The 16,080-nt window shown below is 38.8% G+C and overlaps 1 protein-coding gene across 2 annotated transcripts in view; it reads right to left on the bottom strand.

The window, feature by feature from the left end:
* The window catches only part of ZDHHC8 (zinc finger DHHC-type palmitoyltransferase 8), a 124,016-nt gene that overhangs the window by 77,653 nt on the left and 30,283 nt on the right, over nucleotides 1-16,080 (bottom strand). The gene's annotated exons all lie outside the window — the stretch shown is intronic.

The raw sequence follows: 16,080 nt of genomic DNA, 5'->3' as shown, positions 1-16,080 counted from the left end.
TAAACACTCTATCTGTTGAGAAGTGACAATTATAAACACAAAAAATAATCCCTATGGAGATCCGAAAGGGCTCTTTACCCAATAGGGAAGGCGCAAAGGGGTTCAATCTCAGAAGCCACTGCACAGTTCAAGCAAGATAAATTAGAAATATGGTACAAGTTTAGTGGCGAGGCCAACTAGTTATGGGAACAAAAGTGAAGAAGTGAGACAGCAAATCCTTCACTTGGCGTCATTAGATCACAGCTATAAGCTTTTCAGAGAAAGGTATCAGCAGGATACTGAGTTCCTTGCTCAGCAATGTCAAAAATAAAAGTAATGCCTGTGGGGTTACAGATGGTGAAACAAGACGATTAGTGGTTCCTTATAGCTATAACTTTTTTGCATCTGAGCCTGATCCTACAAATAATTTCAGGTATACTTGCGGGCATGCAGGCCTCTATCATGCTACTAGGAGTACAGAGATGATATAAACATTAAGTTGAGTTACTTTAATATAAAAGTTGAGAGTGGAGAGAAAAAAGAAAGTCAGTCAAGGCTAGGGTGATGAGATGGACAGAAGAAACATGAAGTAATGAAATTAATATTGATATTTTCTAGCCAAAATTAGCACTTGGGAATCACTGAATCAATATTAATCTCCCCTGAACATTACAGGATAAAAAAAGGGATAAAAGCCAGTTTGGTATTATGTACATATTTACATAATCTTGCAGTCATTCCCTTAAACCCTTATCACACTGAACATTTAAACATGAAGTTAAACAGCTACATGTTTTCTAAACTGCACATGCATTTGGAAAGCTTACTGCACCACAGCCTCTTCATTATGACTTTGCTCTATTCATTGTAAGCCTACAATTAGGTACTAAAACAAGTAAGAATGAAACAGGAAGGGAAGCAAAAGCCACACAGAGGTAAAACAGCAGAACTACCTCCACTCATTCAAAAAACACAGCAAGGCAGCTTTTATGTGTAGACTGCTTGGCCTCAAATTTCCATTATGAAGTTCAGTTCTTAATTGGGGAGCCAACGCAAGTAGTCAGGTTTTGTTTGCAGCTGAGCTAATTCCCAGCCTTTTCTTGGATTAGATCCAAACTCTAAAAAGGGCAAAACGGCCATCTCTAAGAAGGGCAAAAAGACATTTATTCTACTAAGGAGCTTTCAAGACCTGTCAATATCAGAGATCATCATATGTTCCTTGTGCAAGGCCCATCCAATATGACTCCTTAAGGAGTAATGGAAAAGTTTAAGGCTCAAGCCTACTAAACTGGACCTTTCACAAAGGAAAAAAAAAAATTAAAAATTTGAGACATTATTCCACTCATACTTGCCCTGGATATTCAGATGCAAAACACTGCTTCCCTCCATTTCCTTATTAAATCAGAAGTGGACTTATCATTCAGTTAAAACCAGATGCACTAATATTATTTCAATTTTTTTACTGCTTATGAAGCTTTAATGTCAAAAGCTGAAGCGACCCTCAATGCATGTCTGTGCAAGCATTTGTAGGATCAAGTTTTTAGAATTCATAGATGTTAAGGTCAGGAAACTTTAGAAATTCAAATTAATCAAGGAGGGAGGAGAGGCAGTGAACCAATAAAACAGCAAACAATTTACTGGTGAAAGCATTATCGCTCATAGCACCAAGCTTTAATTCCTTATTTGATATTTCAGATATTCAAAACAGTCACATTTGCACAAGTGAAAATTAGGGATGCCCTTAGATAAATGGTAGACTTAGTTGTTTACAATCCTAAACTTTGTATACATAAATTCTGATCTAGCCTTTTTCACATCCAGTCATGCCTTTCAAATAAAAAGCAGAATCTCTAGCTAAGAAACAGATTGTCTTGCAAAGTTAAAGAACAAACATTTTCTTTCAAAGGTGGTGTGTTATGAATCTCCAATCCATTTCTCTGGCAGTCTCCAGTTCTCACTCAAAATAAAAGTGTGATTGATTAGTGTCTCATTTCCACAGATATTCTTTGATACATGAGCATGATAGAGAAAGAAAACATTTGCCAAAGCTGCTTGCCTGAAGAAGTAGAAGGGTTAGTGGTGTGTAGCAGACAAGAACAATGTGCAAACCATCAGTCCTTCAGTAAAGGGAGGCGACATGAGTGCTTTGCTTAGAAATTGCAGTCATCCTCCTTGGTGCACATAGGATGCATTACAGGAGTCCAGTCATGCAGGACTCGTCTTCTTCCTCTCCTCTGCTTCAAAAGGAGAGTATTTTCAAAATTCTTAAGAAAATAACATCTGTATCATATTAGAGCACAAGTTCAGCAGGCTTAGCCTCCTGTCTCTGACAGTGGCCAAAAGCAGATGCTCATGAAAAAAAACCTGTAAGAACTACTGATCCATCACATCTTATCTATTCTAATGTTCTTGCATCGCTGATTGTAAAATTCAGGGCAGACAGGACTAGCAAGATCATTATTTAGCACCAACAATAAAATCTTCCATTCATATTCAAAGCAAGACATCTAAACTATTAGGTATTTGAAGCAGTTCAAGACAGAAGATGAAGGGCAGGTACATCTATCAACTCTGCTTTTGGTTGAATGCGCTTTTTTCATATGGCTGGATTTGATGACCCATGAAGTTTCTCCCTGCAATAAGATCAAATCACACAGTACTTCGTTTTCTTTGACTTCAAGCAGTCAGATGAGCTCCAAAGAAAAACAACCCAAGAATCACAGCTATATTTCAGAGGAAATTTGCTTCAGGTTTGAGGTAGTCTCTTTTCTCTGTCTTAAGGTCCCTTCTAACCCAAACCATTCTGTGATTCTATGATTCGCTCCCATTTGACATTCTCACATGTTTCTTACAGCTCTTCCCACATACTGTTTTAGAAATACATGTGTATATAGTTCATATATCAAGAGAAAACACAAGTAAAAGCCAAGCATTAAAGCGAAAAGATACTGTATGTCCTACAGTGTGCTAAGGCTGTATGAACCAGAAAAAGATGCTGCTAATGAACCAGTATCAATCACGCTTGTAGAGATTAGTCTATTCATGGGTGGACAGAAGCAAGTTTCCTAAAAGTTGGTGTTGAAAGAAGGGTGGAACAACTTTTGACTCAAAAATTATGTATAGGTGAAAATGAAAAATCTTCCACAGATTTCTGTGGAAGGGAAAATAAGTGGTTTCTGTTAGCAACCTCATTTCATAATCATGCTCTATTAGACTGCACAGAACAAAACTGAATTATTTACTTAGGCAATAGGGAAAACAAAACAAAACCCACAAATTACTTCACAGGCACAGAAGTGAAGAAGCTTGATCTCCTATTTGCATTCTTTACGCTCTCACCAATTTACCCCTTCCTTCCAATAACCCCACACATCTCTACAGTAATTTCAGCAGGCAGAGGACAGTATATGCCACAAGCAATCAGGAGTTCCATGGTTGTGTACTGACCCCCAGTCCATGCTGGCCAATTCACTGGTCAGCTGCTGCCAAATGCTGTGCAACAGCTGAATGCTGCTTGCATGCTGCTTTCTCCTGAGCAGAAACATTAATTTGTGTCAGCCTTCTATTTCAGAGAGAGCAGTGCTTTTCCAGCCTTCTAGCTCTCTTTTCAAATGTGGTTAAAGCTGACCAAAGAAATCAGAAGTTATTCAACTGACAGGGCAATCGCAAAAGCCTGGCATTTACTTAGGAAGCAGTCTAAAAAGAGTAAATAACCTTATATAGTATTCAGATTCAATCTGGGCATCTTTGGTTTGAATACCGAAAATAGTAAAGACAGATAAGAAGTTGCCCAATATAAATGTCTTTTTGAAAGCAGCAACTAGGAGTTTAACATTTGCAGATATCTGGAAAGTTGGGACTTGTGAATCATTCAAGCAGCATCTAAGCTCTAACCATAACGTTTAGTGGTTTTCACTGTCAGACCTCTGACAGGCTGGTCCTTATCATCAAACGATATCTAACTGGACACAGCTTGCCCTAACTTAGTAAGCTATTTCAAACCCAGCCTAATGTAATACCAGTTTCACACTTCTTCGAAGGTGAACTTTGGTTCAATTTCTTCTGCAGAGACAGATGAGTAGAACTTGCTCAAGAAACATTTTTCAGGTTTCTTAGCTTACTGATTTTATACATGGAGCACATGAAAAAATATAAACCAAAACTAGACTTTCTAAAATAACACCACACAGCATGTCCAGGTATTCACATCTGTAGTTTTCACTTCTTATGCAATTATATAGTCTGTTTTGTATGTTACTAATTAGGCAACTATTCTATCGCATTTTATGTAAGGGCAATTTATATAAGGTCTAATCTCACTAAACGTCAGAACTAAAAGCTCATTATTCTTAGGCAGGAAGGCAATAAAAAGATTGTAGCAGACAAGGCAAAGTCCTCCAGTGTCAGTTGCCAGAGGCCACTAACCCAGCACCTCTGCTGCTCTCCAAACACCTGAAACAATGCACGGTGTTCTCCGGAAACAGCTCTCCTCATGAAGGAAACTGTGCAAGGAGTTCACAAACTGATGGCTGCTGCTGGAGCTCAGTTTATCCGTTCAGCAGACGCTATTTCTATTCTTTTCAATGAGATGAAAGAGATTGATGGAGTCACTGATTAAACCTAGAAACATTTTGTACTGCACAGTTACTATCACAGGTTGTTATTCTAAGATTTAGAGCACATAAGCAATAATAGAATACATTGATGAGCTATATCAAAGAAACAAAAACCATTCTTAGTGAAGCCTGTGATGAAGCAGCACCAATCAAAAAAAAAAAGCAAAAAAAAAAAAGCCTGTTTTTTGCCATGAATTAGGATATTGTTTACCAATACCTATCATTTCCACCTTTTTATTTCACAAAGATGCATGTTCAGGAGAGATTTAGGAAGGTATCAGGCACCCAAATTCTACTTTAGCTTACAGCTCAGCAAGTCAAGTATAGGTATGGAGGGAAGTTTGAACCCAGATGTTTATTTGTTTAGATGCCTCACTGTAATCTATGTTCTGGCATTCTTAAAGAATTCTCAAAGGTCTCAAATACCCACAGACACTGAGCATTCAATCTTGCCTTTCACTACCTTCCTGCTGACAGACAAGGCACACCAGATGCGACCTCCAGAGCTGCTGTTTATCACATCAGTTTTGCATAGTGGAAGTGAGAAGCAGCTGTAAATAGTTCCATATTTTAAGTCCCATTATCAAAAGTGGAGGATACCCTCCACCCGCTTTGAGCATCCCTACTGACAGACAATGGCCTTGGAGGCCAATGTCATTTTGTAGAGTCAATTAGGAAATAAAATAATCAACATGTGATGAAACTTTGCATTAAGAAATCTTTCCCACCTCCAAGCCTGTATCTCGAGCACCAACACCAAACAGATTTCAGAACATACATCAGCTGTTGTACAGATAATTCAGGCTCAGTCTCCTAGCAGCATCACTATTAATAGAATCCATTTAGAATAATCAGTTTCAACCCCAACGAACTCTACGGACTGAACTTCAAAAGCCAGTATTATATAGCTATCCGTAACAGTTTTTTCTTCCTTAATGTTCTGCAACTGGTATATGTAATGTCAGAATTAAGTTTAAAGAACAACATCCTCATTAAGTAGTTGACTGGTCCAAAAGATGGGAATAAGAATATTTTACCTTGATTACAAATGAAGCAGGCAAAAGGGCCTTGTGTTTTTGCCAGTGTGCTTGTGCTACAGTAAAGGTGTTCAGGGATTGTCTAGTTCTACAGAGCTGCTTCTAGAATTAAAACAACTCTCTAACGCTAGCGTGACGCCTTTGAAATTAAAAATATACACATGCTGACATGTTTTCAAACTTGTCAGTTCCCATCTGGAGCAGCATTCACTCATCTCTGCTTTCAGCATTAAAAAGAGTGCTGTTCCTGGAATCACAAATGGAGAAGCACTGCGTGCACAACCCTGGGCCACACAGCCCTGGAATGGGGTTCCTTTGAAAAGTGCAGCAGAGGCAGCAATTGCATTGGTATTGCACGGGAAGAGACTAACAGAAGTATGACCTCCATCTCCTGCCCAGGCTTCCAGACAAAACTCTTCCAGCTGCTCACTGATGCTCCCAACTCCCAGGACATGTGCTTCAAGGTACCTGGTTTTTAGGTCTTTGGGAAGCAGAGTACAATTGAGGGGTACAACTAATTACAAACACCCGGTTTCTACTTAAACAATTACAACAGATATACACAGCTGCTTCTTTCCCCCGCTAGGTTTTAAAGCACTCATGCCACTGTGAAGTCTTTGTTCCTTACAGCCTCTCTAAGTGTTTTTCCCACAGTCTTAACCAACTAAATATTGCTCAAAATCAGTGGTAACATCCCTTCACTTCAGCTCCTTCCCTTTCAGGTCTACCACACTTGAAAACCATTTACAGCAGCTAAAAATATACAAAGATCTTACTGTTCTCTGAAACAATCTCAGAGCTGCTTTTTACCTGCAGTCAAGCATGCAGGAGACTATCACGAATCTTGTTTTGGCAGCTGTTCTGCTTATTAAGCTACTTTTACTCGTCCTACAAAGAAGGGCTTTCTCCCACTTCTCTTGTATCCTGAGCTTTGAAATATTGGTAGCCTCTGTGTCACTGTCATCACTACTCTGGAGCCTCTAAACTAGTGTTTTCAGGGAGAAGCAGATTCTGACCATCACAGTGCAAACTGCTTTCATTGCATTGCTTCTTATGCAGATGGATTTTTCATATCTACAGTGCTTTGAACACCTTCAAAACCCATCTATTCCACATATTATATCAATAATGACATTCTCATGGCTCTCTTGGGTGCTTTACATCTATTGAGCATCAGACGATTCTTCAGGGCAAGGATTATGTATTGCTTAGCTTATTTTACCTCTTTTAAAAGAGGCACTGGATAAATAAATTTTAAAAGGCCCTTCAAAAGTTTAGTCCGTTCTTAAATTCTCATGAGCCACTGGTATTTCTTTTGCATTCTTTCAGTTTTACACTCTCAATATCCAACTGCACCAAGCATACACTCACACATTAAGGATTCTCTCCTGGAAACTACACACTGGGATCTCTAGCTCCTGTGGTGCAGCAAGTCAAGCTGTACAAAAATCTTACATTCTTTTAGCTGGGCACTGGATCATAAATATAGAAATCTGTTTATTAGTTATTTTATAGCCATCCTTTAATGTTAAAGACAAGCCTTTCTGTAAGTCAATATTTATGTGAGACATTATGCAAGCTCTCTGAAGACTTTGGACGGGTCCTTTTAGCTTTTCTGGTCAACTTATATTTGTCATATATTTGCTATATAAGTCATTAATTCAAATATAAGGAAATATATATAGCACCTGCATTTTAAGAGGGAAAAAGCTTAGTTCTACGAGACTGAAACTGTAACTTGACACTAAAATATAGGTGTTTCTGAACACCCTCCAGCTAAAAGGCTTGACACTGACAATTTCAGTTTAAGCAGGGACACAAAGCACAGGTAGGTTTAAGCAGTCTTTACTTGGCTGCCCTATGCCCTATGGAGTCTAGGAAGTTACATGCTACGAACCACTTGCATGCCCGGCTGCATTGCACAGGCAGAAAGGAAAGATTAGAGAACAGAAAAGTACCCCACTACAATCAATTCCCATGCACTTCCTATCAAATTTGCAGTGCACCGCTTTGCTCTAAAGAGGTGGTAAAATAAATCAGCAGCCACCTATACAGAATTCTGCTGCTTTTGAGCTCAGTTTGAGGCCCAGGAGATCCAGAGGAGAGGAACAGTAGTATTTAAACTGAAGAGTGAATCTCACCCTACATAAAGTTAATCCACCCCAGCAGGTCTGACTTTTATCTGTCGTTGAAAAGATACTTGGAAGAGAAAACGTTTTGTATTTCTAACGTATCTGTTTAGTATTTCAAATGCATCTCAATTCTTTTAAAAGACCATGCAAGGCACGATGTCTCCCAAACCTCTCCACAAGAGACTGCTTTTCTTTACAAATCAAAATGGGGACTGAACTGAACCGAACCCTGGGATCTGGGTAAATCTTCTGGTCCAGACAGTTTTGGGTTTTTTTGCTCATAAGTAAATAATGTCCTGGAAAACTGGGATATTAGTGCTTCGTATTTGCTATACTTTCACCAGTAAAGGGTTGGGTTTTTTTCTGTAGAGGAGGGAGGAAGGGAAGAAACACACACAACCCCAAAACAGGTGGCAAGTAGTAAGAACTGTTCTTAATAATTATCTGTGCTCAATAGGACAATTTGCTAGCATCCACTGGACCCACACAAATCATCTGAAGAGCTTTCAGGTGCTTACCCTCTCATGTTTGCTTCAGTTTATAGTATCTATCCTGTAAATTCTGTCCACTTAACTGAATACTGACACCCTTTCTGAACCTTTCACTCCTGTGCTTTAAGAGGAGTAAAAGCAGAAGAATGCTTCATAAAATCAACAGTTAATTACCAGAAGCATTTCACTAAGAAGTGGCACACTTGGTAGCAGCTGATTTTATGTTGAGCATAACCTACTTTATTAATAGAACTTCAAACTTCAACTTCCAGCTAGTAAGCAAATATTATTTTAAGAATGTTGGGTTTTAAAGACTCACTGATTTTTACCTTTACATCTAGACATTGCTGTTATGGCAGGAGACTTGGTACAAATCACCTAACCTTGAAAGTTTTGTGCTTTGCAGGCATGCTTATGGAGAATGAGGAATTAGGTCCACCATTGTCCTCACCATGCTGTCCCTGAAAGGAAACAGCTGGGGTAAACAGATAGACTGCATCTGATCACAACTTAAAGTGGATGCTCTTTTAAACCCCAAATTAATACATTATTTTGTGATTAGGAAAATAAGCTCTGCAATTTCAAAATGTAGGCCAGGTTTTCAATACTTGAAAGCTAAATTAAGGCACTCTGTTCTATATTGGTTCAGGTATAAACTCCAAAAGTAGAATATTCAATTACGCATATGATTGATATTTACTGTCAAAGAAAGTCCACTGGGTATTTTGTGGGTTTTAGAAAGAGATTTACAGTCTTTTACAAATGAAGTACAGAGATACACATTCTCTCTGGAGAAACTAATGAATGCTCTGAGTACTCCACAAGACTGAAGCACAGTGTTTTTGAAACTTTCAGAGCATCTGAGACAGTTAAACAGGATTTATTTAGCCCTTTTCCAGATTTCAAGTCCAGTGAGCAGGGATAGAGGGGGAAGAAGTAAGAAAACACGAGTTTTTCATTGTCATCATCACTCAAATGGACATGCAATATTCTGTAGAATCTTGCTCAGCCATTCTGATAAGTATCACTGGAAAATGGCCTAAAAATTCACTCTGATCTGCTTTCAGAGTTTAAATCTTTTTATTTAACATATACAGCTAGCTAAATAAGTGATAATTTTGGAGTCATGACTCCAAATCTATCACCCATTCACCTCTGAAACACCTGGGATCTCTTACCCTATGGTCTATGTCTCTGCAGTCAGACAGCAAAGTTAGAGCCTTTGGTCTGAATACGTTGGCTGTGGCTGACAGCAACTTACTGTCTGATCAGCTTTTCCCAGCTCTAATTTGATAATTTCCATTCAAGGAATGGGTTTAAATCTGTACTGTTTGAGATGGTTTACAAAAAGACAAAATAATAGCTGAGCTCTCAAGGAAGTAGAATTACTACAGAGACTAAGAAGCCTATGCAAGATCTTATTTTGTTCAACTGCATTGTAAATCCACCCACCATCCCGCAAAAATAACAGATTGCACTATTCTGTTTCTTGGATGAGATTTTCAAATGCTTTCTAGTTGGCCAAAACATGCTCCAGGACTTTTACTAGCAACTTTAACAGCAGAAAAACTGACACGCCTCTGGTAGCATTGAGACCAGTCCCAGTATGAGATGTATAATAAAGCACTCAGCTTTTCAGCCATCCAGGCAGTTAAAACTAACATTGCCAAATAAACATCTTGAATCTGTTAGCTTAAAAAACCCCTGGGCAGCAAGTAATCTACATAGAAAGGCTGGATGTTAGCATGAAGCTTGCAGATTTCAAAAGTATCCACAGGTATGTTTCAAAGTATTAAATTTCACTGAAAGTCCTTATTTTAAGTATAGCACTCCCTGTAAATAGAGCTTCCCACTCCTCTATTACATGGTATATCATAAAATCAATATACAATGTCTATTGTGCTAAATCATAAAGCATACATTTGATTTCCTGAACACTAAGGTCTGAAACACTGGAAAGCTGGTCAGCAGTCCTAAACCAAACCCTTCCCACTAATCACACCTTCTTGTGCTCTTCTGCAGAACGTTGTCACCAGAATGAAGACACACTTTCAAAACGGCTCCTTTTTAAACATAGCATCTGGAGTGCTAGCCCCCAGGATAGGCCTGTCTGAAAACGTAAGAGTCCTATCTCTTCCTTAAGCTAGTCCTTCAGTACTATGCAGTGTAAACTGCAAACTTTTACAGAAATCTGTTGAAGAAATAACATTACTTGGTACCTAATCAGATCATGTATTTCCTGCTATTAAGTCAATTAATTCTTGTGTTTCTCCTGATCAAAAGGCAGCAGCTGGTTATGATGATCTATTGACTGAGATTTGTTTCAAGCTTCGTGCACTGCAGCCTCCACAGCCTAACACCTTCCCCTGTTTCACTCCACAGTCAGAAGATTAATATAGCATGCAGGGTCTCTGCTAGGTTAGGAAGCTAGAGTAATTACCAGTCATTTACTGCTAATACTATACAAACTCTCTGGGTACTTTGCACACTGTCAGAAAAGGTATTAATTCAACTCCTGCTTTTTTGCTAACCAATGTCCTGTTACAGTCAAGAGCCTGCTTAAATCCCACTAAAATGAACAGGTCTAATGCACACCAAAGAGTTAAGCAAACTGAAGCCAGAGTTTAAAAGAAGCCCAAGGATTGCAGAGGTCTTCCTTTAATGCAGTTTGTCCTAGAAGGGTGATGACATCCTGAGAAAAACTAAAAAGCTGACTACAGAACAAGACCTGTAGAACCTCCCATCTCTAGAAATAAAGACTTCAGCTCAAAGCCTTGACGGTATCAGGGATATAAAGGAAAGAATACATGGAGTTTTTGAGTCATTTCCCACTCCATTTTGCCTTTTCTCCCACTAGATCCTGAGAAGTTCAAATTTGCTCAATGCTGTTCCAGATATTGCTTGAATAAAAACACATTCTTGCCAAAGCAGAAAAAATAAATCTTGCAGAAGATTTTTCTCTAGCTATAACTTTGCCTAGTATAATCATTATCACTTCAGTCCTGCCTAAAATTACCACTTGTGAAGCAATACCCTTTTGACAAAGGCAGTGTACAAACATATACAGTCTTGAGTGCTTTAGGACTCATTGCAAACAGTTTGAATGCTAGCCAAGAGTGATTGTTTTAAAAATTCCATTGCTTACTTGTCCTGTAGCATCTTGCATGCATGGACTCTCCTTACAACCATCAGGGGAATTTTATCACCAAGAGAATACTGAATGTAAGCACAAAGTTAACTACAGCCTGTGAAATAACCCGAAAGCAATAGCAAACTATCCACTGGAAAGTGTTAAGGCTAGTTAGCCAGAGAAGGGGAAGAAACTGAAGCTTTTTTGTATTGCATACAAAATGCAGTTCATCTGGGTCTACTTTGCTGCCAAGATTTTATCATGGCTGAGTTTGGGTTTTGTTTTTCTCTTCAAAAGACTAGTGTCCAAGCATATGAATACATGGTATTTGTTTTGCTGTCAAAACATAAATACCATGTGTTTCATCCAGCAAACACAGTACACTTCAAAGATTCATCAGAAATGGAAGACATACCATAGGCTAAGCCATTTGTGAAGTAGGCAGCAGTGGGGCAAAATTTCTGACTTCCAGCTCAATCTCTAAAGACTAGATGTTTTATAATCCACAAGAAAATACTGATACATTCCTCTTCTGTTGTTTGAGATCCACTCAAAGTCTACCAGTGCATGTGTTTTCTTTAAAATTTCACCCGCATCCCCATCCCTAACTGCTTTCTCAAAGGGAAATGTCAATGTGAAGAGGCCCTTATATTTGCTTGATTTATAGCCTTTTATTAGCTCCCCGTGCATGTGATGCCAAAGGTTGGTTTTTTTGCCAAGTCTCTTCAGCCCCTGCTTAAAGCAGAAGCAGATGTCAAACACTGTCAGCACAGAAATACATGTTCTGATTTAAGCCACCCTATCCCATTATTTATAGGTAATTTCAATTCTTGCAGAAGCTTGAATATCACTTTCTCATGGATAGGGCAAGAATTTTTTAGGAGTTTAAACTGTCTTGTTCCTGGACTCTCATCTCACTATGAAATACTCCCTCCACACCTACTAGCAGCCCAAAACCAACCCCTCCCATTTCAGAGTACAGCTGGGTAAATTCTTCATTGCAGCAGGAGAGGATTTCCTCCAGCAGGTCAGCCCAGACTATTGCCTCTTCCTATGCTTCTGCTGAATGCTTGGCCAAAGCTCTGTCTTTTCAGCAAGTACTGCACAATTAAATCGCAAGCCCATTGCACACACTGACAGATTAGACAGTATTAAGAGTTACCTGACAAATACCACTAAGTTGTGTTCCAGGTGCCCACTTTACTCTTTCTTTTACATATATAAAGAGTTCCCATACTTCCACTACACATTCATCCTGCTAGAATTTCTTTCTCCTCCTTCAGGAGCGATTTCTCAGTCTTTGCACAGCACAGCCATGATGAACAGCATGTGTCACTCCTCAAGGACACTAGAAGAGCAAGTGCCATTCTTTTCCAAATACTACAAAATCCTGTTGCCAAGTAAAGCCCACAGCTTCAGAGCCAGCAGCAGCACGCAGCTCCTGGATTAGCAGTTAACCAGCTCCCAGCCACTGGTAGACAGCTTTGTGCTGTGTATAAAGGATATACATCCCTTGATCCTTCCCCCCAGCCAGAGACAGCGAGTTCACAGCACGTGCCAACTTGTGTACTGTTATTTCTCCTCTCTCCCTATATCCTTCCCATTCTATGATACAATTACCTCAGCTGTTAAAGAATGAGTAATTTGCAGCACGATCCAAAATAAAAATATTAAAAACAATTACTGGCTACGTCCAGTAACATCACAACCCTATTAGAACTTTCTTAGCTGAGTTTCCTATCCTGCATATTGTTCAGACATCCACATCTTCTTGGACCAAAGTCAAGTGGTACAGACCAAAGCATAAGACCCCGAACACACCTGTAACACTCTGGCATGGCCTCACTTAAAGATTTTTCCATAGGATCAATCTCAGTAATTCCAGTTGCCTTGACATAAATCTCTAGTACACATGCTTGACGCTTAAATTCAGAAAAACAGACCTCAGTCACCAAAATTCACCCTAGAGATTTTATTACTAATGAAAAAAAAAAATACAGTTTCCTTTTCCAAGCCAAACAAAATTCTGGAGCAGTTTCAATACTCTAGTCAAACACCTGAAAAGTTCAAAACACTATCTCTCCTGTTTGGACATGGCTTTCACTCACACATCCCTCACACGCAAATTATTTAAAAGACTATTTAGGTGCAGCAGGAGGAGGGAACAATAAGCTGTGCTGGATCAACTACAGTAATGGAGAAACAGAAAAAAAAAAATATATATATAAATGCAGGTCCCTGCTTGATGGCTTTATAACTGCACAAAAAAAATAAAACTGTTGACTCTACTGAACAAAGCGTAATTGTCCTACTTCTCTTATGGGTTTCTTGGGTGTCTGTATATATACATACACACATATATATCCACACATGTATGTCTGTGATGTGTATGTATAAATGTATGTTAGTGCTGCATAAACCATTGAAAACACTATAGAGAGAGGTTGATTTTCCTGCTTCCCTACCCAGTCACCTTAAACCTTTACTGAAATGTCTTAGAAACCTCAGGAAACTGAAAGGCACCCAAAACGGCATTTTATTAAGTGTTCTGATTCCATAAATGTTAACACAAGAAAATGGGACTCACAGCCCATTTAAACCTCAAACAATGGATCTAGCAATCTTTTTTTAAGTGACAAGTGCCACAACGAGAGACAGGATCACTCCTCATTTCTTAGTAATATTGAGGCTGACTGGAACTGAGCTCTGCAGCAATGTATTTCAACTGATGTTTTATTGGCACAGCAAGCTATTTAAAGGTTTTGACAGTTACAGATTTTGCAGTAATTTTTCCCTGCAGTCTTTTCTGGTATTTTCTGCTCCTTCCTCTTCCTTCCCACCTGACTCCTCTGAACATCCCAGCAGCTGAACAGCAAGCGTATCACAAAAACACATTCATCTTAAACCTACCTAATAGACTCTCATGCAAGTTACTAAGAACAGTGAGTGGCTCAAAAGCAATAACCTTCAGCAATATAAAGTAGTGGTGTTTATGCAACAGTTTCCCTTCTAAGAGCATTATATAAACAGTGTTCACAAGCTGTCTGCATTCAGTGCCTGTGAAAAGAGTGAGGCATCAGCAGCCCTTGACTCCCCAATCCAACACATCTATAAGCTAATTTTACACCCGAGACTGTTTAAATCAAGAGTTATGACACGTGTGACAACATACACTAGTGTTCCAGCACTGCCTCTGATGCAGCTCAAACCTTATGGAATTCTAATTTTCAGATGCACTTTGAAGACCTGCACAAACTCAGACCCAAACCTCTTTGATTGTTAAGAGACTATTAGGAGTATGAAACTGGCAGGGTTAATCAGACCTATGCAGATAAGAAAATGTTTTCCTAAAACATGTATCTTAAAAACATGCTCCCATTTACAACATACTTGCAAAACAATCTGATATGAAGGAAAAGGATAACTCATTCCCTTAACATCCTAACTGGACAGCCTGCTTCATAGCTTTTTTCCAGCAAGGGAGTAAATTGACAGTTTTGTAGCTACATCTGTGGTGTTCTTTGTTAGGAACGCTCCTTCAGTATCTCAGAAAAACAGCAACTATGTGAGAGACACAAGAGGCAGATGTTGGCAAAAACAAATTTTAAAAAAACACACTAAGAAATCCCAAACATGCAAAGTCTGGAAGACCTTATGTTTTATACACCGGTACTTTATCATGCTTGTTAATGATGGTTGTCCAAGAAGAGAGGAAGGATAGGAGTATGAAAAAAAATAGAAGCCTGGCCCACAAAGAGTGGGACTGAAGTCTATAATAAGGGAGAAGGACGCTACAAGAGAATCCAGATGTGGCCTTGCTAGAAAGAACTGACAGATGCTTAACTACCGCCCTTCATCATCTATGTGCTAAAAATATGGGCCAGATGCAGAACTCTCAAAATGACTGGAATCACTCCAATTAAATTCATGGGCTTTAGATCAGATCTTTAATTGGGCCAAAAGCAAACTCACCATTTGTTGATCAAAACCAAAGCTCAAAACAAAAAGTTCCTATTGAAAAGCAACAACCAAAGCATATTGCTGGCTGATTCACTGGTGTTCCCCCCTAACTATAGCTTGAGAACACACAACAAAATCTTTGTGTATCTTTTATTTAAGGGTATTTATTGTACTGTTGTCGTTAAATTGAACCAATAAATAAGAAATTATTAATGCAAATAAAATTTCTGAAAACCTAAACTTATAAAAATACTTTTTAATTAGTAACATATTTGAATTATCCCAATAAAACATTTCTCCAAGTAGTAACTTGGACAAAAGGCTCCACTTATGTATATAGTGGGTTTCCTTTCATTTGCTTAGAAAGCTTTACAACTATGGTCTGTTAGAGATCTTGAAAAAACAGCCTCCCCATAATGCACCTATTCACTCAATTTACAGTCCTACTAAAGCAGGGCCTTTTTCTGCAAACATATTCTTTGTGCTCCCATATCTAAGTAATAAAGTATTGCTGTAAATCATGCATGACCTAAGAAGAAACTGTTACATTTCCAACACAAAGTGAAGTGCCAAACACTAGACAAAATATCCTCCCAAAAAAGAAAATGGTCTTTAGCTTCCACAAGAACACAGAGTGAACTTTGCATAGTGGGCTGGCTGGCACAGAGGTGTATGGTCTCAGTGATATTAAAGTATTACCCCATCTCTAGTCCTTCCTCTAGAGGAAGATAAATA

Source organism: Falco rusticolus, chromosome 1 (assembly GCF_015220075.1).
Source record: "Falco rusticolus isolate bFalRus1 chromosome 1, bFalRus1.pri, whole genome shotgun sequence".
Taxonomy (NCBI): Eukaryota; Metazoa; Chordata; class Aves; order Falconiformes; family Falconidae; genus Falco; species Falco rusticolus.
Note: the sequence above shows the minus strand (reverse complement) of the source record. Positions and strands in the feature narration are given on the sequence as shown.